The following is a 27,594-nucleotide window of genomic DNA, read 5'->3' as shown; positions in this document are numbered from 1 at the left end:
ACAATCGGAGAAAGATATTAAGGTGGAGCGTAAACAATCGCACTGCTATAATTGTGGGTCTGCTCAGCATGAAGGGCAGAGTGCAAAGAAGAAACAAAGTGTTTCAAATGTAATGGCGTAGGGCATATGGCGAAGCAGTGTACAAATGCCAAGTTTACTGTCAATATGGTGGTAAATCAGACACGTACCAAAACAATTAAAGTTAATGGTATTTCTGTACCTTGCCTGATAGACACTGCGCGGATGTCTCTCTTATGCGCAAGAAGAAATACGTGGAAATTTTTAAAAATCAGCAACTACAAAAGTGCGTTGTAAAGCTATTTGGATTAGGTAACGTTGCTACGTCAACATTGGGTCCAGGTTGATAAGCTAATTACCACACATACATTTTTAGTCGTAGAAGATAGCAAACTAAGCGTTGATATGATAGTTGATATGATTTTTTACAAAAGTTTGTGGTCATTAAGAATGGTGGCAACTTCAAGTTTTCACGGTTAGACGAAAAACCAGAGGAATGCGAAGCTGGTTACAATATTTTTAACGTAGCTTGTAATGAAGTAGGAATAAACGTAGATCAAAAATACAATGCAGCTGTTATGAAGTTGATAAACAATTATAAGCCGGTTAGTAATCCAAAATGTTCTCCTATAAAACTATGTATTATACCCAATGAAAATACAATCAGCTTTCGTGAAAACCCAGCGGGTTTCAGCGAGTGAACGAGAATTAATAAGAAAGCAAGTAGACGAATGGCTGCATCAGGGAATTGTTAGGAAGTCATGCTCTGAAGTTGCAAGTAAAGTTGTACTAGCCAAAAAGAAAGACGGTAGCTACAGGCTTTGCGTAGACTTTCGCAAGCTGAATTCTCTTGTCCTTAAAGATAGATTTCCAAAACCAGTAGTAGAGGAGGTGATCGAAAAGATGCAGAGTGCCAGATATTTTTCGGTCATAGACCTTAAGAACGGTTTTTCCACGTTGAGGTTGAAGAACAAAGCAGAAAATATACAGCGTTTACAGCGAAAGAGGGCCTTTTTGAATCTAATAAAGCACCGTTCGGCTTTTGTAACTCCCCAGTAGTCTTTGTACGTTATTTAAATCATATTTTTCAGCAACTGATAAACGAAGGCATCATGGAAATCTATATAGATGATATCGTTGTATTTGGAAACACGGCAGAGCAGTGTTTAGAAAATATGGATCGCGTTCTGCGGCAAGCTGAGCAGTTTGGTTCAGAAATCAACAAAGAGTAATTTTTTTGGGTCACGAGGTAGAAGACGGGCGGGTCTAGACAAGTCAAGAGAAAGTAAAAGCTGTGATGAAATTTCCTTTGCCAAAAAACATTAGGGGTGCTCAGGCATTTCTAGGATTGACGGGTTATTTTCGTAAATTTGTTCATAACTATGCTGTAATCACTAGACCGTTGATATCGTTGTTGAAAAAAGAGGCTGAGTTTAAAATTGGGAATGAACCGATACAAACTTTCGAGAAATTAAAATTAGCACTTTTGGAAGAGCCAGTACATAAAATTTTTCGTCAAGCCTTAAAAACACAGTTGCACGTTGACGCATCAAAATATGGCTTTGGGGCCACATTGCTACAACAACATGAAAATGGGTGGCACCCAGTGTTTTACTGGAGCAAGAAGACATCGCAGCAAGAGGAAAAAATGCATAGTTACCTTTTAGAAGTAAAGGCAGCCTATCTAGCAACGAAAAAACTACGTCATTACTTAATGGGTATAGAATTTGATCTGTTTACTGATTGTTCACCTTTTAAACACACCACGAAGAAGAAAGATGTTCCACGTGAGGTTGTACAGTGGTTGATGTATCTTCAAGACTTCAACTATAAAACAGAACAACAGGATGAAGCACGTTGATACTTTAAGTCGCTTTCCTGTCATGATGGTAGTGTCAGAGATTCACGCACAAATACGCCGAGCACAGCAGAAAGACGAACATTTAACAGCAGTTGCGAAAATTCGGAAAAACCATCAGTATAAAGACTATCAAATAAGAAATGATTTAGTATACAAGCAAGTTGAAGGACAACATTGGTTGGTGGTGCCTAAACTCATGGAGAAAGAGCTTATTGCCAGAGCTCACTGCTTCCGACACATGGGTACGCAAAAGACGATGCACCGGATAAGGCAGGATTATTACATACCACACTTAGAGAAGAAGGTGAATCAATACATCGCAAATTGTGTTAAATGTATTACACGTAACAGAAAGTTGGGCAAGCAGGAAGGCTATTTACACTGCATCGACAAGGGCGATACTCCACTTTCCACACTTCACATCGATCACTTAGGTACACTAGATCCAACGGCAAAGAACTATAAATATATATTGGCTAAAGTGGATGGGTTTTCCAAGTATACGTGGATATACCCAACGAAATCAACAGATGTGCAGGAAGTTGTCAAGCACATGGAGGAATGGGTCACTTTATTTGGTAATCCATTACAAATTATCAGTTACAAAGGCACAGCTTTTATGTCAAATTTATTTAAAGATTTTTGTTCCAAGAACAAAATCGAACACAAAGAATCAACAGCAGGACTGCCGAGGGAAATGGGCAAATCGAAAGGACGAATAGAGTCATACTATCGGTTTTGTAAAAAATTTCAGCCGCAGAACCCTCGAAATGGTATAAATACACATCACAGGTGCAGAAAGCTATAAATGCACACGTTCATGCGTCAACGAAGTTCAGTCCTTTCGAAATAATGTTTGGTGTAAAAATGCGCAATGAATGCGATCTCGAGCTGATGCAAATTTTGAAAGATGAACTGGTATCGAGTTTACAAGATGAGCGTAACAAAATAAGGCAAGAAGCAAGATATCAAATCGAAAGGCGCAAGAAAAATATAAGCACCAATTTGACAAGAAACGTAAAGGGCATCACGGATACCAATTGCATGACTTAGTAGCCATTAAGGTCACGCAATTTAAGACGGGGCAAAAGTTGGGTAGGAAGTATGCCGGACCTTACGAGATAACGAAAGTAAAGCGAAACGACAGATACGATGAACAAAAAGCAGCAGAATTTATTGATCCTAACAAAACATCAACAAGCGCTGACAACATAAAGCTTTGGAGTTGTATTAATGAAAGCGATGATGACGATGGTGTAGAGGAGTCATCTGGGACAGATGACGAACAGGATGGCCGAGTGTAATCTGGCATCCCAATTCATGCACTCTGAGAAGGCAACCCTACGTCGTAAAACATGAGAGGAGAGAGAGAACGAATAACGAAATAGTCAGTCATAAGAGATAAGTGGTCAGCCGAACATCAGCAGTATCAGCCGTATTTTGCAAAACTTCTTAAATCTTTAATTTGACTCTGAATTTGTCTTAAATATTATTCTACTTAAAATTGAATTAAATTACTTTACTGTACAATATATAATTTTCATTATATAAACATTTTTATTCACAAATCAAACTCTTTTGATTTACATATATTTGACGAAAAATTTTCGGAACAAACTAACAAATCATCAAGGTGTATCGAGTTGTGCAGTAACCCCCTAACAGTAGCTTAGATTGTCTCAGGCCTGGCATATTACGCCAGTGTTCTTCCCTCTTTTCCTTTTCTTCTGCTAATAGACGCCCCCTAATTTCCTGCGGGCCTACTGGCAGGAATGGCTCAGGACCAATAGGTCATATCGTTGCTGCTTCTCTGGCCAGGCTGTCCGCCTGCTCGTTTCCCTCGACTCCCCTGTGGCCAGGAACACAGGCCAACAGTAGTTCATTGTGTGCTCCTAGTTGATTCAGCTTTTCCACGCCGAGATGGCCTTGCGGGCGGCCTGGATGTCACTGAGTGTGGCAATTTTCTCATTGGAGTATTTCCGCTGAAGGTTCAGGCCCGCGCATTGGCTTATGGCGAATACCTCCGCTTGAAAAATGCTCGGGTATGATCCCAGGGGTATTGATATCTTGGCTCTGGCTCCAACGACTCCAGATCCAATCCCCTCTGGGGTCTTCGAGCTATCGGTATACCATACTATACTGTTTAGCTGCTGAATGCTCTCAATTCTGTTTTCTTCCCACGTACCCTTGTCTCCCTTATCCCTTTTCTCATATACTATCTGCCTGAGGATGTCATCCCTCGGGAGTTGAGAGATTGGGATCTTCTCTCTCAATTCCTCCATGTTCCGGGACGATATGACTTTACCTTTGCCCGAGCCCTCCTCGCTTGGCTGACTGCTCTATCGATACATGCAGCGGGGTTAGATCGAGGATAGCTTCCAGCGCTGTTGTGGGGCATGTGCGCATGGCTCCCGTGATGCACACACATGCCTGTCGCTGAAGTTTTGACAGTGCTTGCCTCGTCGTCGCTCGAGTTGTTCTCGATGCCCAGGCTATTGAGCCATATGTTATTATAGGTTTTACTCTCATGGTATACATCCATCTTAGCACGTGTGGGCTACAGCCCCATGATTTGCATGCTAGACGTGTGCATACCATGATGGACCTCGTGGCCCTAGTCTTCATGGATTCGAAGTGTTGTTTCCATAAGAGCTTGGTGTCAAAAGTGATCCCCAAGTATTTCACTGCGGTTCCATATTCTAGTTCCACGCCATCTATTGTTATTGCTCTCAGGGCTGGTAGGACCCTTCTTCTGGTGAAGGGGATGATGGTTGTCTTAGATGGGTTGATGTTAAGACCCACATTGGCGCACAATTCCCTTGTAATGTTCAATGCTCTTTGTATTATGTCACAGAGCGTACTCTCGAATTTACAATTAGGACGATGTCGTCAGCATATCCTTGGCATCTTATGCCACTGTCTGATAGCTTTTGCAGGAGTTCACCCACTCTAGGCTCCACAAAAGGGGTGACAGGCCACCTCCCTGGGGGCACCCTCTCGTTGTAATAACCTTAACTGCGCTGCTGCCTACTTGAGCTTCAGCGATTCTTGTGCGGATTAGATTGCCAATCCATCTCTGGATTGGCACCTGAACTCCTCTTCTCTGCAGTGCTATGTGTACGCTTTCGTGAGATGTGTTGTCAAAGGCACCCTCAATATAAAGGAAAGCGCAAAGCATTGTTTCCCCTGTTTCGAACGCCCTCTGTATTTCAGATGTTTACTGGTACAGAGCTGTGTCCGTGGACCTACCCGCTCTGTAGGCATGCTGGTTATAATGTAGGGGCCAGCTCTTGAGGGCGTTCGACCTGATTTCTTGGTCTATTATCTTTTCCATTGCCTTCAAGACAAAGGAGGTTAGACTTATTGGTCTGAAGGACTTTGTTTGTGAATAGTCCTTTTTACCTACTTTTGGTATGAATACTACTCTTACTCTTCTCCACATCGTGGGTATATATCCCAGTTCCAGGCTATCTCTCATGATCCTGGCGAGATGTGGGATGATCTGTGTCAGTTGCTGCATTAACGCCGGGTAGATGCCATCCACCCCCGGAGATTTGTATTTCTCAAAAGATTCCACTGCCCATCTGACTCTGGCCTTACAAAGGAGGGAGTTGGCTAGTTGCCAGTCCGATGGGGTTGGTCTAACTCTGGGGAATACAGGTTCCGGTACTTGCGGGGAGGCCTCAGGAAAATGCGCTTGTAGCAAGGCCTTTGCTCGCTCTTCCACCGTTTCGGTATATGTACCGTCTGGTAGCCTAATTGCTAGGTTTGTCTGTCTCTGCTCTTTGGCTAGGGCCTTGTGTAGCCTTGCCGCTTTTTGCTTTTCTTATCTCCTTATTGTACCTAGTTAGATTTTGGGTGTATTTCTCCCAGTTGCCGGTTCTCCTTGCCTCGTTAAAGAGTTTCCTGACTTTCTTCCTTAGCAACGTCAGGTCGTAAGACCACCAGGGGATTGCCTTCTTACCCTTAATCAAGGAGACACGGCAACTGGAGTTATAGGCATCTATCATTATTTGATTTGCCCTTTCCACCCTGCTCTCTAACTCGGTACACTTGGTACTTCTGCCTTTACTCTTAAGGCTGTCTATGTTAGCTTCTATAATACTTTTGTAGCGGCCCCAGTCTGTTTTCCTGGGATTTCTTCTAGGGTTGGTTTGCCACGATAGAGCGCCCAGCTCAAACCTTATGATTCTGTGGTCCAAAAGGGAGGGTTCTTCTGGGACTCTCCATTTCGAGATCATATTCTCAGTTAGGTTGTTGCCGAGTGTTATATCAAGGACTTCTGCCCTAGCTCTCGTAACAAACGTCGGTTTACTCCCGACGTTGTATATACTTAAATCATTTCTAGCTATATATTCTAGCAAACACTCACCCCTTTGGTTGGTATCACTGCTGCCCCATTCCGTATTGTGGGAGTTTGCATCGCTTCCTATGATTAGAGGAAGTTTCGCTCTTGTGTAGTGAGCTACCAGCTTCTGTACGTTATCTGGGGGGACCATGTTGTCGTCCCCCGGGAAATAGGCTGCGGCTAGCACAATGCTGGAGTCGGCCGCATTGATCTTTGCATCGATTTGCACCGCCACCAAATCTCGACTTAAAAACTCTGTAATGCAAAAATAGTTAATATCTGTTTTAAGCATTACACATGCTCTAGGTCTCTCCTGGGAGAGATCCCAAATTACTTTGCTATTACTCAAATTAAGGCCCCTCACCTGTCCCTTGTATACCCAAGGTTCCTTTATGAGGGCAATGCTCAGGTCATCCGAGGCAAACTTCCTCGCCAGTACAGCCGAGGCTGCAATGGCGTGATGGAGATTGATCTGGGCTACCTGGATACTTATGCCGGTCATTTTGGCCCGGCCGGCCTCATCGGATCGTCGTAATCCGACAACCCGCTCTCGCTGTCGTCCTGCTTGTTAAATGCCAGCTCCTGGAGGTTCAAGCCCTCGATGAGCTCCTGTGTGGTAGGGATTTCATCATCCCTTGGCTGTGCGATTGCATCGCTTCCGCTTGCTGCCGTGGGAGGGTTTGTGGACTCACACGCTCGGATGGTGTCGGTGCTTGCGTCCGACATGTCCTCGTCCGACGTCTCGTGTTTTTCGACGCCCTCTGCCTCCACCCTTTCTTCCGGCCGCTCACTGTTGCCTGGTTGCCTCCAAGGTCTCACATGGATCAAGCCGTATCTGTAATGCAGCTTGAAACCATTCCTACGAGTGAGCTGGTAAGATTACTCGTCAATGCCAACGTCGAGACGTAGGCCCGTTTCTTCCGCGCTGCAGTTTATGATGCGCCACCTTTGCGTTTTGAGGCTCTCGTTTTAGTTCGCGAGGAGCCGGATCACAAATTTTTTGGGGCGTTCCGCACTCCTGGGGAGGAACATTGTCACATTATGTGTGGGCGGTATATCATCCCCGCGCCTGTTGTTGTTGTTGTAGCAGTGCTTCGCCCCACCTAACAGCCGCGACCGATCACAGATTTTCATCAATATCCTCTAACGGGAGTCCAAGGAAACTTGCTGTTTCAACAGGGGTGGACCATAAGAAAAGGGGTGTTAGAGGCGTTGGTTCCACATTACAATTAAAGAGATGGTTGGTGTCATGTGGGGACACATTGCAAGCGGGGCATACCGTTTGTATGTCGGGGTTGATTCTGGATAGGTAGTAGGAGTTTAACGTGTTACAGTATCCTGAACGAAGTTGGGCCAGAGTGACTCGCGTTTCCCTGGGGAGTATGCGTTCCTCTTCCGCGAGTTTTGGATACTTTTCTTTGAGTACTAGGTTCACCGGGAAATTCCGGCATAAAGGTCCGACGCCTGTTTGTGGAGTTCACCAAGGACCTGCTTGTATTTTTTCGCTATACGGCTGGGTTCTCAGGTGCCGTATTTCCTCAAAATGCTTACGGAGATGACTCCTTAAGCCCCTAGGCGGTGTTGGCTCATCAATCAGATGTCTGTTGGGATGCCCAGGTTTCTGGGTATTTAACAGGAACTGTTTGGTCAGCATCTCGTTTCTCTCCCTGATGGGGAGTATTCTCGCCTCATCATGCAGATGGTGTTCTGGGGACATAAGAAGACAGTTTGTTGCAATTCTGAGAGCAGTATTTTGGCAGGCCTGTAGCTTCTTCCAGTGGGTAATTTTTAGGCTTGGCGACCATATGGGTGACGCGTAGCACGTAATCGGCTGGCTAATTGCTTTGTATGTAGTCATGAGCGTTTCTTTATCTTTTCCCCAGGTACTGCCAGCAAGGGATTTGAGGATTTTTTTACGGCTCTGAATTCTCGAAACAATTGCGGCTGCGTACTCACCAAAATGTAGATCCTGATCAAACGTCACACCCAAGATTTTGGGGTGTAGGACAGTCGGTAGCGTAGTGCCATCGACGTGGATGTTCAAAATGGTCGACATTTGGGACGTCCATGTTGTAAATAAGGTCGCGGAAGATTTAGTCGGTGATAATGCCAGGTTTCGCGAGGCGAAACAACTGGGGAGATCAGGGAGGTAGCCGTTTACTTTATTGCATAGCTCATAGATCTGTGGGCCTGGGCCTGTGGCCATTACTGTGCAGTCATCGGCGTAGGAAACGATTGTGACTCCTTCCGGTGGTGAAGGTAGCTTAGATATGTAGAAATTAAACAAAAGTGTGGATAGGACACCACCCTGTGGCACCCCTTGTTTAATTCTCCTTGGTTTTGATGTTTCGTTTCTAAATTGCACCGATGCCTGCCGACCACCCAGATAATTTGCCGTCCACCTTTTAAGACAAGGGAGAAGGGTAGACCTTTCCAGGTCTTGCAGTAACGAGCCATGGTTGACCGTATCAAAGGCTTTTGATAGGTCTAGCGCTACGAGTACTGTTCTATGGTGGGGGTTTTGATTTAAACCGCAATTTATCTGGGTGCTAATGGCATTTAGCGCGGAGGTAGTGCTATGAAGTTTTCTGAAGCCATGCTGATGAGAGGCTAGCTGCAAATTTGCTTGTAAATAAGGGAGCAAAATGGCTTCGAGCGTCTTTGCCACTGGCGATAGGAGAGATATCGGACGATAGGACTCTCCTATGTTAGCTGGTTTACCAGGCTTTAGTAGCGGGACCACCTTGGCCATCTTCCATTTCTCGGGTATGACAAAGGTGGAAAGAGAGAGGTTGAAGACCTGCGCTAAATATTTGAAACCCTCTTTCCCTAGGCTTTTAAGCATCGGCATGGCTATGCCGTCTGGGCCCTCTGCTTTGGAGGGTTTAGCGCGACCAATGGCGTTCTCAACCTCTTTAGCGGTGATGGTGATTGGTGACGCGCTGAATTTGTCTGTTGGCCCTCCGTCTATCTTTGTCGATCGTAGAATGCATTATATATTGTCGGCAGAAAGCACTCGCGCATTTTTTCGCATCCGACAGCACTATGTCGCCAAAGGCGATGGAAAATTTGTCTTTGTGCTTAGTCGGATTCGATAGGGACTTTACGGTGGGCCAAAGTTTACCCATACCGGTAGAGAGGTTACAACCTCTTAGGTGCTCCTCCCATTTCGCGCGCTTGTGTTCATCCACAAGCAATCTGATGCGTTGGTTTATATCCCTTATTTGGGGGTCGCCTGGATCAAGCTGCCTTATAAGGTCACGTTCTCTCGCTAAGTTTGCGGCCTCCGCCGGGAAGTGGGCCGGATTTCGGGAATTCTCCCGGCGGGAATGAAATGTTCCGAGGCGGATTCAATGACCTTGCGGAAGGCACGCTCCCCTTGGCGGGCATCAGTCGGGATAGGGAGGGCAGCAAAGCTGCTGTCTGTTGCAGATTTATATTCTTCCCACTTTCCTTTTTTGAAGTTTATGAAAGTGCGTTTTTCGGTGACGATGAAGTCGGCGGTACGCTCGAACGAAATAAGTATGGGCAGGTGGTCGGATGCCAATGTTACCATCGGCTGCCAGTTGACGCAGTTTACGAGTTCTGCGCTCACGATTGAGATATCTGGCGAACTGCGACAGCTTCCTACCATACGTTTGGGGGCGCCTCCGTTTATTGTGCAGAACGTCGTTTCTTCTATTTGATCAGCCAACATCTCACCCCTACTGTCCGCCCGCAAGTTTGAATGCCATAGACCGTGATGGGCATTGAAATCGCCTAAGATAATGCGATTGTTGCCAGTGAGTAAGGCTCTGATATTAGGGCGGTATCCACTGGGGCAACAGGTGGCAGGGGGGATGTAGATGTTGATGATTTCTAGGTTTGCATCGCCTGACCGGACAGGTAGACCTTGACGTTCTAAGACATTGTCCCTGCGGTCGATGCCAGGATCAAATATATAATATTGGACTGAGGGGTGTATTATAAACGCGAGGCCGCCCCCATTTGCGCTCTCGCGATCTTTTCTGTGGACATTATACACAGAGCAGGTCTGCAATGCAGATCGTGCTGTGAGTTTAGTCTCATGAATCGCAGCAATGCGGGTGTTGTGCCGCTTTATGAAATCGACTATCTCCGTAATCTTCCCAGTTAGTCCATTACAGTTTAACTGCAGAATTCTGAAGTGCATGGGGGGGAGACGTCGCCATCTGGGGGTAAGCGACGGGTGACTACGCCTGGGTTGAGGAAGGCCAGGACGCAATTGCTGTTGTGGCCCTGGGACTAGGCGTCTTTGGGAAAGCATTGGGGTACCCGGATGATTTGGGTTTGCGACCTGGCAACATGGCGCGATGAAACCCGTCGGGGGGTTGCCGTCGCGGAGACCAGAACATCTAGGAAAGTGGCACCACCCAAGGCAGGAGCTGCATTGGGCGGATGTCGCAAACATATATATTCTGTGTTGGCAAACGGTGCAAACGGAGGTAGGGACTAAAAGTCTGTTTCCCTGACCTACACGATTGCTGCTGGAAAAGAGGGGGGGAGAAGACGGAGGCAGGGGCTGTTGCTCAGCATTGCTTGCGACTCTACTACGGAGATTGTAGTTATGGGTGGTAGCAGCTGTTTGAGTTGTTGGCGCCGTGGGGCGCGAGCAGAAGCGGGTACTTGCTGTGGCTTGCTGAGCAGCGGGGCTGCTGAAAGGTAGTGTGGGGGGCGCTTAGGCGTAGACTACGGGACGCCCTTGGGCGTGAACAGCAAGGAGCCACAAAAGATTTATAAAAGTTACGTGGACGTCGGGTTTTGGGATCAAGCCCAGAACAACCTGTCCGGCGCAACCATCCCTTACATGAGACACACTGAACAGGGTATGACCGTCCTAAAAAGATTCTTTTCCGGCAGATGCAGCAAAACCATTTCCCTGGTGCTGTCTCAGCGGGTAACCCGGTCGCCCTGGCCAAATTCTCCCGGCGCATGGTTGCCGTGTTCTGCGGAGCATGGGCCCATTGCCTTTTTGAGCTGGGAGTTTCCTCCGGTGTGATCTGCCCGATCCTACGCTTTTCAGCGGGACCGGGTGTATGCTGGCCAGCTGCCGCTGCCTGTGCTCTACTTTCGCCTCTATTCCTCCGTTCGGCGGTCGCTGATCTCTGTTCGTTGGCTGGTTTATACCGGTGCTCGTCTGCCCTGGCTCTTGCCTCCCTGGGCGACGGGGCCCCCAAGGTATCGGAGATACCATTTTATACCTGACCCACTTAGTCCCAGGCGCCATTTGTCTGTAAGCGATCCTGGTCTGCCCGGTGGTGGTAGTGCAGGTTGCCTGCCTCTGTTATGCCTTCTGTTGGGTCTCCACTCTTCCCGGTTTCGTTTGGTGTCGTTCCCTTCTTGGGTCCTATCGCAGCTGCCTTGTGATCTGCTTCCAGAGTCATGCTTCGACGGTGATCGCCCATGCTTACTCGGCACTCTAGAGGGCCTGCTAGGATGGTTGTTGCCACCTTCTCTCGTATGTGTAGAGGTACCGTCGGAGCTACGTTTAGTTCCTGTACCTCTTTCCTCGGGAGGCCCTCCATGCTCTATGGTGGTACTGGGCCCTCCATTGTTCGCGGGTTTATTGCTCGACGCCTGTCCCTCCTGCTCCCCTTTCTTGATTTGCCCGCGCTGCTCACCAGTGGCCGAGATGCCTCTGGGGATCGCGGGTTTCGTCGCCTTTTGCTTATTATGCTCTTCTGGCCCGCGTTGCTTTCCTTGGGTATCTGTGTTGCCCTTTGGGTTCGCGGGTTTAAGAGCCGGTTCTCTGCGCACTCCAGCGCTGGTGGAGGGAGATTCGTCGTCCCTCTTATGCTCTAAGAAGAGCATTGCCTCCTCTCTCGAGAGGCTCTCCAGGAATTGCCTGGAGTACTTGCATGGCCTGCTACTGCTTTGCCCGCTGCTCTTCTTGGAACCCGTTTTCTTTGTTTCGTTGCTGTTGTTGTTTGGTTTTTTGTTGTTTTGGTTTTGGTTTTGGTTTTTGTTTTTCTTAATTTTTTGTCGTACGACAACCTGACGTGGCAAGCGTAGTTGTCAAATTATTTATCTGGGGAACTGGGTTGGTTCGCCGCGGCAGAGCTCCTTGACGCGGTAACGCCATGATTACTCCCCAAGGTGGCCCGGTGTTGGGGAGGCGCCGTTATAATACAGCCGGTGTTTTGGACCTCCTGGCTGCAAACCAGTCCAATGGGCACGGTGACGCATGGCACCCTGGATTAGGAGGTGACAGTTCCTGGTTACCGATAGCATTCGACCGCATCTGTCAGGTGAGCGCGGTTGCGCCGCTCCCATCTGATCAATTAGTATCGAATGCGATCGGCATAAGCCCCTGCACCGCTACAAGGTGACTGTCTTCGCAAGAGTCATCAAGGTACACAAACGCACATTCACGTAACGAAGCGGGTATAACCTTGTCCATTAATCGACACATTCTTTGTGCCGCGTTGCACAGTCCGAAGGGCATTACTGTAAATTGGTAGAGGGGTCTCCCTGGCACTGTGAACGCTGTCTTCTCCATCGACCTTTTTTCCAACGGAATCTGCCAGAAGGTGTCCTTCAGGTGTATAGCTGATATATACCTAGTATTTTGTAGCCGGCTAAGTATTCCGTCGATATGAGGGAAGGGATAGGCGTCCTTGAAGGTACGCTCATTTACCTTACGCGCATCCAGGCAAAGTCGATTCTTAGTTGCCTTAATTACTAGTGCCACTGGTGAGTTCCAACTGCTCTTGGATTCTTCGATTACCCCCATACTAAGCATTCGATCTAATTCGGCGTAAACTAATTTTTGTATCGCTGATGAAATGGGGTAGTGGCGTTGTTTAACAGGTAAGTTCTCAACGCGTACCTCTACCACATGTCCTTCTAATCCGGTACGGCCTAATCCTAAGACAGCGAACGATGGGAATTGTGCCTTTACCCTCTCTAAGGCCACCGTGTGATCTGGGGATAATACATGTTGTACAGCGTCGAAGGACAAGTCCCCGTCGGCCGGAGCGAGCTCTGCTACTGTAGTGAGTGTTGGACGAGCTTTTGGACCTCTACTAACTACATTTAGGTTGAATACCTTCCAAAAATCAATCCCTAAATATACTTCCTGTTGGAGCCCTTGCACTATTAAAAACTCCAAGTCCCTACACATCTCATCCCATATCACTGGTAATACTATCACGCCTGTCACTGGTGTTTCTCCTCCGTTTGCCGTCTTAATCAATTGATGTGTTATTGGCAGAATCCTTGCTTCATGTCTCTCTAAAAACTTCTCACTATTTTTCCCCAGACAACATGCTCCTGCTCCCGAATCTAACAAAGCTAATGCGTCTTTACCCCCCGCCTTTGTTTGCGCAAAAAATCTATTGTCACTCCTTAAAGTGACTATTGTCGAAATTATTTTGCTCCTGATTTTTCGAAACTTCTTTCTCTTTTCTCTCATCTTTTGTATATTTTGAAAATTTATGCTTCTTCTTCTTTCTACTATCTCCTCATTAAATATTCTCCTCCGGGCTTCCTCATATTCTAGTTTCCTTATATGTAAACTATTCAATTCTCTCTTATTTCTTACATCTAAACTATTTTCTATTATTATTTTCTCTTTTTAAAGTTTTCATTGCTCGTTGTCCGGCGCTCCTTCTAATGGCTGAGTACCCCGGTCATCGATGCCAGATTCCCGTTTCCCTTAGGAGGTTTGAAAACCCAAAAAGAGCTGCCCCTACACGAAAAGCAGACTATGTTGTGGAAGCTAGATTTGTAACGTGTTTCAATTCAATTCAATTCAATTCAATTTATTTAATAATTTGTACAAGTAAAAATATTGTCTCTTAAAGTACATCAACATTTGGAAATAAATCTAGTACGTATATATATGTTAAAATACGATTACAAAATAATAATAATAATAATAAATTACTTAACTATGCAAGTTTTTTTTGTTTTTTTTTTTGTAAAGTGAACTTTGACAGCAAAAGAAAGGAGAAAAAAAATTATATAAATCATACTAGACATGTATTTATGTATTGTATGGATAGATTGACTATACAGATAATTTAATTGTACAATATTAATAAAATGAAGTTGTGGGAAACAGTTATATACTTACAGCACTAACAAAGAATGTTCTAGATGATGTGAGATATCTATACCATGGAACAATAAGATTGCAAGTTCTGTCTGATCGAGAGAAACTTAGATTTCTAAAAAGATAATCAGGCTGCCTTCTATAAATTAATTCATTTAAGAAGACTAAATTGCGGTAATTTAAAAAATTTACAAGGCTGCAGCTAAGGATTTTGATGGAGAACTCCGATATATGGTCAAATTTCCGTTTGGAAAAAATATATCTAGCACAGTTATTTAAAGCTAGATGCAACTTTCTCTGTGACTCACAATCAATATTGCTGAATACGGTCGCCCCAAATGATATCAATTGAACTATAATAGTTTTCACCAGCCTTAATTTCACATCGATTGCCACAAAGTCCGCAGTGTACCACAACTTTCTTAATACAAAGTATATTTTGCTCAAAATATAGTTTAAATGGCCCTTGCACCCAAGATAAGAATTTAATTTAAACCCAAGACTAGTAACAACAGGCTCATAACTGATTGACGTGCGTTGAAAGGCAAGTGATGGCAATGTTTCAACCAATTGCCAGGAATATGTAAAATATGTGGCCTTTATCTTGGACGCGTTAAGATTTAGATTGTTATCATTTGCCCAGGAAGAGATGCTTTCAAGGTCTTCATTCATCCTGAAAACTAAGTCCTCTGATAAAGCAATTGGGCGAGATAAATATACCTGAGCGTCATCAGCATATAAGTGTATCGATACACTTCTGCAGCAATAAGTCATATCATTAATAAACATCGTAAACAAAATCGGACCAAGTATTGATCCATGTGGCACCGCCGAATCAAGACGCTTCATTTCCGAGCAACTGTTGCCGACCACTACTTTCTGCCACCGATTACGTAGATAATTTTCTAGCGACCTCACAGCACTACATGAGAAACCGAAGTATTTACTTAGTTTTATTAAAAGAATGGAATGATCCACTGTATCGAAAGCTGTGGAAAAATCTATAAGCGCCAGAACAGTTAAATCACCTCGGTCTTACGCTAGACGAATGTCTTCAATAATTTTAAGCAAGGCGGTATTGCAACTATGGAATGCTCTGTAACCAGACTGATTTTCACTTAGGAGTCCATTGGCATTAAGGTACTCTGTGATTTGTACAGCCGCTAATTTCTCCCAGATTGTTGACAATACTGGCAATATGCTGATCGGGCGAAAATCTGTCAACAATGTAGCCGACGGTTTCTTAGCAACTGGAATGACTTTCGCTATCTTCCACGAGCTGGGAAAGGTTGATGTTGTTATAGAAAAGTTGATAATATGAGTCAGCGTTGGGGCTATGCTCTAGATTACTAATTTCAAAAACTTTAGACTGATACCATCATTTCCAACTGCATTAGATTTAATAGAATTCATACATCTTCATACATCGTCTTCTGTAACTGCACTAAACTGAAATAAATTTACTAGTTTATAAACCAATGTTTCATTTATTTTAAAGTCCACATTATTCTGGAACTTGCACGACTGCAAGAAGGAATCATTCATATTATCAGGGTCCAAGTCACATTCTGATTTAATTTTTCCCCCAATGGCCAGAGTGTTCAGATTTTTCCACAGACTTTTTACTGGCTAACCAGTATCAAGCTTAGCCTGGAAAAATCGTCTCTTGGAATTTCTGACTAATAACGTGGCGTGATTTCTGGCTTGGCGATACAACTCCCAAACCGTCTCTGTATTATCTTGCTTCCAACAGTTGTACCACTTATTACGCGCTTTGATAGCCGGCATTACTTCATTAGTAAACCACGGTTGTTTCTTGGTTTTTATTTTCACTTCCTTGAGTGGAATATATTTATCAAATAAGTATAAAATTTGTGTAATTAGGAAATTAAGCTTTAGATTTATATCAGGAAGGAATCAGGCACTATTCCAAGCTGATTTAAAATCTCTGTAATAAAAATGTGATGTGGTTTTGCAACTGAGGTCAATGTTATACGATATGAAGTGCATATCATGATCAGATACACCATCAAGTGAGAATTGGTCACAATGAACTACCTCGGAGATATTAGATGTGCATACTAAGTCTAGCAAGCTAGGTATACAATTTGGTGAAAACCGTGTGGGAAATTTATTAATAACATCTAAGCCAATGGACTTTAAGTTATTAATTAATTTTAGCGATCGGGAGTCGTTATTAAGAATGTCTATATTTAAGTCCCCGCAGAGTAAAATATGCTCATATTCACATGAAAGTTGGGCCAGTTGCGAGAACAAATCATCCATCTCAAATAATTTGCTAGGGTTGTACGCACATATGATTAAACATTTATTATAACTACTACCAACTTCCATAATAATGTACTCCACTGGATCATTCAAACTTGATTTAAAAATTATTTTTTGGGGAATTTTCGTTTTGCAATATATGGCAACACCACCACCTCTGGCTCCAGTTTTCCTGTCATTCCTAGTCAACTTGTAACCATGCAATTCATACAAATTTTCTCCAGCATCTTCTTTGAACCAGGTCTCTGTCACGCTTATGATATCTATTTTTGAGTTGCCCAAGATGAGGTTCATGTAATCAACTTTTGGAACGTTAAAACTACGGGCATTGATGTGACAGAGCTGAAGACCTGGATGTCTGTTGCTTACAGTATTAACTAGAAAATTCAAACATCCACTGTCAGTGCTCAAACACACATTAGAGCTAACCATAATCATAAACGCAAGTAGCACAGTGTAATTGCTTTCTTTCCCTATTGGCTTCCGCTGGATTCTTCACAAAATGGTCAACCGGCATTCCACAAGAGAAGCACAACATTAAGTGGAAAGGTAAGGGAGAGAAAGAGTTTATATTTGGTTTGGTACCGGTTGTAGACGGTGTGGCAGGTGCAACTCGCGGTGCCAGGTTTTGTGTCCTGTTATCAGGTAGCTGACCACTGTTCGACCTATTTTTAAATGGGTTCCCTATCGCTTTAAGAGGTTTCGAACTACCCACCTCTTCTGGGAACTGTACGTCGGGGTAGGCCAGTTCGCTTACCCCCGCTTTAGACCTACTTTTGTTTTCCTTGATGACTTTCTCAGCACGCTTACACTCAGCCCTTAGTTTGGCTAGTGTGTCCATTTTCAAGGAGAATGTAAGGTTAGACAGGTATGGCTTTAGGTTCCCCTTAATGATTCCTACTAGCTCCTTTTCAGGAATTCTCTTCCGAAGCCTGAACGTCAAGTTATGTGCTTCCCCATAAAATTCATCAAATCCCTCATGCACCAACTGTTTTCGTTCCATGATTTGTCGAATCACCTCGTATTCAGACTCTGCGATCTTGAAATGGGCTAGCAGTTCTAACTTCAGATCCATGTATCCGAAGTTGGGATCTTCGGCACGATCTTCCAACACCTGCCAGTACCATTTCAAAGCCGCGCCCGACACGAGGCAATGAAAGTCTGTAAACATTTGGTGATGAGTGATTTGATGTTGGACTCTCATCTTCTTAACACGGTATAAAAAACTTTCGACTGAAATCCCCTTATCCATGCCGTCAAACTTTATATGCCACTTCTCCAGGTAAATTTTCTTCCAACGCTGTGGCTCCTGTGTGGCTTGACTTCCTCCGTCCGTTCGTCTTTCCCCGTTGTTGGTGTTGTTACCTGCTCCATCTGAGTTTTTTTGGCCTCTGTTGTTCGGCCTCTTGGCGTGATGGAGCGGTGGTCCAGTACCTGTGCTGCGGAGGTTTCGATCTCTGCTACTCGACCGCTGAGGTTGGCTACATACGTCTTCATGTTTCCGAGCTCGTTTGTACACTGCGCTATTAAATCTCCTTGCTGCGCCATCATTGCCATCAAACGACTTAGTTGTTCGGTATTTGCATCGGTGATAGCCATCCTGTTTCCTGTTGTTGCCGCAACCCGAGCTACCGGAACCCCTGGCATCTGATTCCCTACTGGACCAACGCCCCCTCAGCACCGCCCTGTTCATCGTCTGCCATCTCTAAAATCTAGTCAAGGTTTTTCGAAAAGTTCAGGCTCTCTTCGGACCTGTTTGCCACTACCTGCTTCACAATGGACACAATAGCCTCGCGTCCACTCCCGCCTTCGAATAAGCCGAAGATCCTAGCTTTGCACTGGTGAAAGTAGTCTACAGGGATGAAATCTACCGGGCGTTGAATACCTGTATCAATTTGGTTGAACAGTGACCCAACCACCTGATTTCCAAGAGCACGCGCAAAGCCACGAGTGATAAGCCTGTCTCCGCTGTACAGGCCCAAACCACCAAAAACTCTTTCTTGCCTGTTATCTCCGTCAGACATGTACCCAGACACACCCTACGGATTCACACAATCTCGAACACGCAGTAACCGCAAACTAAAGTTGAAAACGAACTTCAATTTTCTTTCCCAAAAAAAAATTAGAGCAACTGAAACAAAATGATTGGAAACCAGAACCCAAAACAATAAAAAAATTTCAAAACAAAAAAAATCAAGTAAGTAAACAAAACTTGACCGATAACTCAAAAAAAATTTACTAACATAATGAAAGAAAATTACAAAATTAAATAGCAACTCAAAAAAGTAAAAGCAAGGGAAATTGAATCAAATACTTAAAAAAGAAGCTAACGCAATTGAAAAAAAATATAAAAATTCTAGTGATTTACTCAAAATTCAAAATAAAGATTCAATATCAAGTGTAACTTAAAAGTAAACAGAAGCTCCCCGAAAAAAATACAAATAATTCAAGTGGGATGAAAAGGAAGAAATAATAAAAATAAAATAAAAAAAATTTAATTATAGAAATTAAATTTAAATATTTTAATGCAAAAATAAGAATAAAAAGTTATAAATTCAAAAACTTCGATTGAAAAAACTTTGGACTTAAACTAAACTAAAAAACTCAAAAATTCAATACAAAAAAATAAAAAGTTAATTTTCGAGTGTAGATTAACACTAAAAGTAAAGAAAATAAAGAAATTAAAATAAATAAAATTCAAAATAATAAAGAGCTCTTAAGAATTCGATTTAATTTCAAAATTCGAAAATTAAAATAGATTAAAAAAATGATGTAAAACTTAAATTTAAGTGGTAATAAAGGGATTATATTTATAAGAATAAAATCAGAAAAAAAATCTAATAATTCTTAAATTCAAAACAAATTTCAAAAAAATGAAATAAAAATTTTAAGTTAGAAAAAATGGAATTCAAAAATAAAAATTTCAAAAAAAAAAATAAAAAATAAAAAATTCAACTAACTGTTTAGATGGCAGAAGTAAAAGCCTTAACATACCTACTAACTAACTAGAAATTCAAATCAAATAAACTGAAGTTTTAATCCAAAGTATAGAAAATCAAGGATTAAATTTCAAACCAATTTCCTTCGTTTAAATAGGTATGATAAGATGATATGATTAAATTGGTATGTATGATATGATTAAATAGGTATGTAGAATCAATAAAATTAATAAAATTTTTTGAAATTGAATTTAAAAAAACTAACAGAAAAAATAAAATTCAAAAGAATTCAAGTAACTCAAAGAAATTGTAATATTAAGGGTTTGGAAACCGTTGGAAATAAACATTAATCTTCAAAAAATTTAAACAATCAAATTTAAATTTAAACTAAATTCAAAGGCAAAAACTCAAAGTAAGGAAATCGAATCAGTGCTATATCTAAAAAAAAGAATAAAAAATTTATCTAAATTGAATATTAAATACAAAGGAAATTCAAAAATTAGACTGACTTCTGCGAATTTATATTTAAAACGTTCAAAACTGACATAGGAGTTTTCGAAATTCAAAACAGAAAAAAAATTTTCGAAATTGAGAATTTAAAGTAAAATTAGGAGTTATAATTCGGAGCTCAGATTTTACATCATTAAATCGAAATTTACTAAAAAAATATCAAAAATGTATAAATAACTAGTTAGTTATAACAAAAAAATAAAAAAGGAATAATTTCCAGTAGAAGAAATTTTACAAATAAAACCAAATAATATTTTGTTAGTAAAAATCAGATATAGGTCTAAATATTCCGTTTTAAGGGTCACAAAATATTTTTCCCACTGAACCCCAAAGAAATTATAGTTTTGCGCGTATTTCAATAAACGAGTGCATATTTAATATGTTTTAAAATTTATACATACAACAAAACAAAAAAAGGCCTATGTATGGTGAAGAGTTTCTATTTCCTATAAAATATAATTCAAACCGGAAACAATTTTACTTTATTTGTTTAGGTATAATATACCTATATTGATATGCTTTGGTGTGTTCGTGGTGTGTGTGGATATAAGTATCTTTAATACTATGTACATTAAAAAGATTCCATATATATTAAAAAGATTCTATACCTGCCTTACCCGCAGTTATCTAAACAAAAAAATGGTTCATGCCTAGATGAGGATACATAAATAGAGGGAAAGCAGGAAATGGAAGAAAAAAAGAAAAACAGGCCCGTCTAGAGTCAGGCGGAGTCTACCCACCCTCTTCAGCGCAGCTTGCGCGAAGCCATAGGCACTGTGCTGACTCCGATTACCTTACAGTGTCCCCTATACCTGACTCAAGTTGGTCTGTCTAAGGGTCTTTCACGTCAATGGCTCCCCCAGTTCCCCTCTTACTACCGGGAACAACACCCACACCTAAGAGTTGAAAAGTTAGCCCTCCATTACGGAAATAAATTTAATTTCAACCTTTAAAATTTGACAACCTTATAAACATTCTTTTATTTAATTTTTAAATCCGCAAACAAAATAAGTGTATTACACCCTAACCACTAGGCTTAAATTTCGTATACAAAAATTATCGCAAACAAAAGGATAATAAAAATGTTTTGACAATTCTGTTTAGTAATAAAATATATCCATATAAACAAAAGCTCGAAATCTTCAAAAACTTTTCAACCATAAATTCAAAAACAATCGGGTTTGATGCGGAAAAAAAAATCCAATTCAAACAAAATTTAATGGACGATATTGAGGGTTACGTATAATACGTCACCCCCTAATGTATTCGGTATCAGCAAGATTTGCTTCTACAAAAAAGGAATATTGTTATATCTTTCCTTTCCAAAAAAAGTAGCAAAAAGATATGTACATATGTATTTATAAAAAAACCAAAATCAGCTAAAGTTAATGCAAATTACTGACCTAGGCTAATGTATTATGTACAAAGGTATATGTGGATCGATGCTTGCATATGCATATGTGTATAACGAGAAGAGTATGATTTTTTGTTTTTTGTTTTTTCTTCGTTTTCTGGCTCACCTGACCTCAGCACATTAGCATTGTAGGCGACTTCAAGGTGTGGGGACCTGTACGGGGGAAATTTTATATACATGTGGGAACGAGACAAGGTAGTAAGGATAGTCTGGTAACTATAAACAATACGGAAAGGGTGGCAACGTCCAATGAGCCGATGGCAAGTGGCGTCCATCACGAAAGTGCAGTTGAAGTTGAAATGTAAAAGCGAAGAGGTCGTAAAAATGTATCAGTTGTTGTGCGCGCCAACTCTGAGATAATTACATTAAAATAACTTGTATAATTCTATTTTAAATACCAATATACTTTACCTAAATTCTAAGTTAAAATATTTAATAAAAATTCTTGAATTAAACAATGAACTAAACTGTTTCATTATCCCACATACATGTGTCTCTTCCTATTCGTACAAATACCATGCATTCATTGCCTAAATAAGGTTCAATGGAATTTTGCAATCAACTCCACGCTCACTCACTCGCGGTGGCGGGCGTCGAGTGGGTCACAAAATTACGCGGCCAAAAAAAAATCTTTAAGAAAGCTCGAGGAAAGAAAATCCAAACAATATGGTTGACATACAAAATGAATTTTCTTACTGTTAAAATTTTAAAAGTGGCTTTAATATGAAAGTGCGTGCAAAATGTTTGAACACTGCCAAAAAAACAAAAAAAAAATTTGCGGGCCAAAGAAAGTTACAAAAAAATAGGTACTGCATTTAAAAAAACTAAGGAAAAAAATTAAATTCAAAAGAACTTAAACTAAAAAGGATGAAGGGGTAATTCAAGCAACTCAAAGAAATTGTAATATTAATAGTTTGGAAACCGTTGGAAATAAATACTAATCTCCAAAAAAATTTAAGCAATCAAACTTAAATTTAACCTAAAGAAGGTAAATATTCAAAGGGTTTACTTTAAACTCAAAGTAAGGAAATCAGATCAGTTTGATATCTAAAAAAAGAATACAAAATTTTTCTTAATTGAATATTAAAACAAAGGAAATTTCGAATTGTACATTTGAAATTCAAAAACTAGACTGACTTCTGCGAATTTATATTTAAAAAAATTCAAAACAGGTGTTTGCGGGGGGAATGTGGCACCCGTGTCGTGGGGCGCGATCGCACGCAAATAAAAGAAATAGAAAAGAGAAGAATTAGTACCGATTCGTTACAATTTATTTATAAACGATAAATATTTTACAATAATTGTTTATACAAGTGAAGCACACACAAACTTCCTGGACGTCAGGAAGTTTAATTAATTTCACAATATAAATAGCAATTCCGAGTGAATATGCCGTAGTGCAGTTAGAAAGAAATTAATCGAATTACCAAATGCACTTAACACGTTCAAATGTATGCCAGTGATTAATTGCAAATAGAAAGTTAAACATTAAAATTTAAGTGACAATGGCAAGAAATTTAATTATACGAAATAAGTTCACTTGGCAGTTCACAATTTAGAACACAGTTTAAATTTTACGATGTACACCCGAAAAAAAGTTAGGAAACTCACCTGGGGCTGGCTGCTGGCTCTTGAACGTTCCAAAATAGAAAGAAAAATTTAAAAACGAAAAAGGTCCGCACCACCTGCCGATAGCCAACTTTCGTCGAGTTTTTCCCCTTTGAAGTTAGCGCTCGGCAGGGGTGGGCCGTTACCGGTAAATAATAATATTGCCAAAAAATGTGCATTAGGGTGGTAGCGAATATTTAGGCTGGTGGCCCCCTTGCGGCGAGCAACTCGAAAGAGCAAAACAAAAAAAAAAACTGGTGAGTACGCCAGCAACCTTCCCAAGGCAGGATAAACTAAATATATTAAAACTATGATATGTATGTATAGTTGGATCGTAAGTACGATCTCCGGCGAACATCCGTGCTCGCAGTAATGCAGCCTCGCTGAAATGTGGATGAAAAAGAAAAGCGTTAGTATTCAAGTACGTGGGGTTGCTTGGTTTAAAATGCACCTTGTGGTATAATTAAAGTTTTTTATAGGGGGTGGGCTCCGGACAAGACGAGACCGAAAATTGTGGCTTGGGTGAGGAGCCCGCCGACAGTTGACGTGGGTGTGCCTCCGACCATAATACTGGCGTAGACGTCGGCGCCCAAAGTGAGCAATACTGGGGACGATCGGTAAAATGTCGGATCGGCCAGCTTCATGAACTGGAATGGGGCCGCTACCGACGGGTCCAGATTTGCCGTGGGGTTTAACCTAGCATATTTCGATATTACGGTGGCTTGGGTCGTGATCTTTCCCGCTACCCCATACTTCCCTCGAAGAACGACGGTGCACTTCGAAAGACGTGCGGTATTGTTACGCTCCAGGTGTAGATCCTTGCACAGATTGGCATCGATAATGCTGGTGGGAGCGCAGGCATCTAACAGGGCGCGGACCAGGTGTAAACGGCCTCCTGCCTCAATTCGGACTATGGCTGTCGGCGCGATGGCGATCAATGCTCGAGTTATAGTCGGTGCCGCTAAATTGTCCCGGAGTCTACCACTCCTGAAGCCAGTGGGGGTTTGTTGTTGACTCACGAGAGCTCGATGGTTGTTGCGCATCTTATTAGGGGCCGCCCTCCCAGTGAACTGTCGTGACGAGCGGGACGGTTACCAGTAGGGCGGTGCGATGGGCGGAAAGGACGTGTCTCCGCGCCATCCCCGATTTGTAAGCGCGCGAAAGCGCCGTGCATAGGCGAGCGGTTCTCCGGTCTCTCATGACGTAATGGGGGCCGGAATCGCGGCGTTTCTAAGCTGCCCGATTGGGCTACCTCTGCTGCACTGGCCAGCCTCTCTTCTTCCTCGACTTACTGGGCCCATGAGTTAGTTTGCTCCGTGACATGAATGGAGAGGACCCCATCCGAGCTCGCATCGTCGTCGTTGTGCTTGCTTTGAGGTGGCGACGGCTGATCCTCGTCCATATGTAGCGTCGTGGCATGTGGTTCACTGCAATGTCGGCATCGGTCTTGGCTGGGGCAGATTTCCAGGCGGTGGAACGGGGATAGGCAGTTGGGACAATAGCGGTGGATGAGTATTGCACGTAGCCGCTCCTCAGTCGACATACCACGGTAAATTGGGCACAATCGCACTCCGTGCGGTTTGGTGCACAGACGGCAAGCGATGGTGAACGCATTTGAGCGTGCCTCGGTTTTGGAGCGTTTGAATGCAAATCCAGGCATGTCTGGAAATGGTAGCGTTTAGTAATATCGCTGCATAGGTTGGTTGGGTGGCTAATTGCCGGAGAACCGGGGTCGATTCTGGCTGACCTATTGGTTGGCGTACTCGGGATAAGGGTTCATTTGGGATGAATAATCTGGTTAGGTTATTCTGCCGAGGTAGTGACGTGTAGTGGTTAAACCCACTGTTAGGTTTAGTAAACTTTGATTGACATACGCCTAAAATGACCTTTTGTTTTGAAAATAGTTTCATCAGAATGAAATTGCTGATATTAAGAATTATTAAATATAGACTTAGGGCAAACTATATTTTTTGGTGTTTGCCTAAGGCAGGCAATACGCGACAATATACGGTATATCACGGTAAACTCGTGTGTTGTCACGGCTCCTTGTAATTGCCCTACAAAATTTGGTCACAAAACTTACCCACGCCCATGCAAATGTTACTATGAATATAACCTATGAATGACTGTAAAATGACTAGTCAAATGACGTCGTGCAGATCAAATGTGCGACAGATGTAAAGAGGCCTTTATTCGCCGTCTGGGAACACTCTTTGTGTTGATTTGGGCCATGTTGTGTGAGAATCACAAATTGTTGTGTGTTTGTTGATTTCAACACAACCCTGGCAGGGATAGCCTACACTATCGAGTGTGGTAACTTGCAGAGCTGTCAGCTGATAACTCTTCCACTCACTGGAATGAGGCAGCTGTGCGGTGCTGCCAATTTGGCAGCGTAATGAGACATAATGGTCATGTCATGTATTTATTTTGGGAAAACTCGTGTCACAGTTCTGACGCGACATAAATTGTATAGTCTTTTCTAAAGTTTAATTTCTCCCTTGTTTGTGGTATCGAAAGCATATATGACACTCCTTTATTCTTGTTTGGATTTCAAGCTAAAGGGACTGACGAAACTTTATCGGAGCTTCAATACGCAGAGACAATTTCTATCACGAAAGCGAGACCACTATTGAGTGGGACATGTTTTGTTTATATTTTACATTTTAATTTTGCCCTACCCTTTTTAACAGGGAAAACAATGCAAATAAAACGCGAAAATTATTTCGGTCTCGAGTGGTTCATCTCCCCCTTTTTTTTTTACAAGAAAGTTGATTTTGATTGTGTTTTTATGCACCACATTGTGAAAATAAAACAAAATTTTCATTTGTCGGAAAAAAGTAAGGTTGTTCGGGTACAAACACTCGAGTTTGTTGGATCCCGCGGATCCGACTTGTGATCGCATGGGGTCGCGCGCAATGTTATTACGGCGTAAGAAAAGACAAAAGCAAATGTCATCGAGTGGCAACCTTGATTCGTTCATTCAGAATGTCATTCATTCATGGAAATGAGTATATATATAGTAGTTTGATTCACTGATTAGTAAATGCGCATTTAACTATTTACGTAGCCATTGTGTGTGCTGCGTATGGTTAGTTTGGGCCAAATCTTCCACGCAAAACAGGCAAGGTGCTCAATATATGAATATGGGTGACAACATTTTGTTTGATCATCTAATCAAAAAACATCATAACGAGCTAAGCATAAATGGCTATCATGAATTTCATCGCGCTACATCTATGCAAAAAAGTATACCATTGAATTTGATATCACTTTGGAATTCTATGCTATTGGCTGTACAGGCGGGCATACATCATTATTATGGCGTTGATTTCTGGCAGCATTGTGAACTAGATTTTTTTTTTTTTTTTCCAATGTTGCGGGTTTCAACCTGTTAGAGACGTCGGGATTAAGCCTAACGCATGGAGTTTATATTTCGAAAGTATATACATTTAATAAATCAACACCACCACCTGATGCGCTACGTGGCGGCCATAATGCCGTGGACATAAAAGGTGGAGGTGCCCATCTACAATTTTGTAGCACATTCACGTGAATCAAAGACTAAAACCATGTTTGGTGCAAATGTTATAATATTCGAGGGTATATTAGCATTTCACAATTTCGAGGTACATTCACTGTTAGATATGAAAGTGGTTGTAGATACCGATGCATAAGTTTGGCCCGACGTCTGAAGAGAAACATTTCACAGCGCGGACGTGATCTCAGCGGCGTACGTAAGCAGTATTTGGCTATGGTGAAACCCTCCCGTGCCAATTATATTGCATAATCTATGGCGCATGCCGATATTATAGTGCTCCGTGGTGGTGAAAACAAAGTAGCTATACATCTCATAGTACAACACGTACATACACAACTGCAATTGTGCGTTTTCAAATTACATGAAACATTAGTGAATTCTTATAAAGATCAACCAATGCCAGAGTCGGTACATCTACTGCCACCTACACCACAAATTAAAGGTTTACATATATTTGTACGTTGCCGTAGTACTTCACGAGATGAGTTCATATTCCATTCGAAACGTCTTATACGTTTGGTTATTGAATATGCATTGAGTTTGTTCCCACTTAAAACCACAACAGTGGAAACACCACAAGGCGTACTCTATGAAGGCAAAGGTACGGGTTCTCGCAAAATATGTGGCGTCTCCATTCTGCGAGCTGGCGAAACAATGGAACAAGCCATTTGTGATGTATGCAAAGATGTACGCATAGGAAAGATACTCATACAAACTAATCTAAAGATAAACAAGACTATAAAGTCCTATTGATGGATGCTACTGTTGCCACGGGTGCAGCTGCTATGATGGCATTACGTGTGCCACTCGATCATGATGTACCCGAGGAGAATATCATATTAGCATCATTGTTGATAGCTACATATGGTAAATTTATTGCATTGCCCGCATGAGCTGGATGAAGACTTTGGCAGTGGTGGTCCAGCTGCCGCAGCTTTGACCAGACCTTTTATTTTTTCGCAAGTGTGGCCTATTGCAATGACAGCACTACCAAT

The 27,594-nt window shown here is 42.3% G+C and overlaps 1 protein-coding gene and 1 pseudogene across 4 annotated transcripts in view; both read left to right on the top strand.

Annotated features, from left to right (window-relative positions):
- Positions 1–27,594, top strand: part of Cad86C (Cadherin 86C) — a 2,678,031-nt gene that overhangs the window by 795,086 nt on the left and 1,855,351 nt on the right. The window lies entirely within an intron of this gene.
- LOC137248428 (uridine-cytidine kinase-like 1 pseudogene) lies at positions 26,577–27,492 on the top strand (annotated as a pseudogene).

Source organism: Eurosta solidaginis, chromosome 1, assembly GCF_040869045.1.
Source record: "Eurosta solidaginis isolate ZX-2024a chromosome 1, ASM4086904v1, whole genome shotgun sequence".
NCBI classification, from domain to species: domain Eukaryota; kingdom Metazoa; phylum Arthropoda; class Insecta; order Diptera; family Tephritidae; genus Eurosta; species Eurosta solidaginis.
Note: the sequence above shows the minus strand (reverse complement) of the source record. Positions and strands in the feature narration are given on the sequence as shown.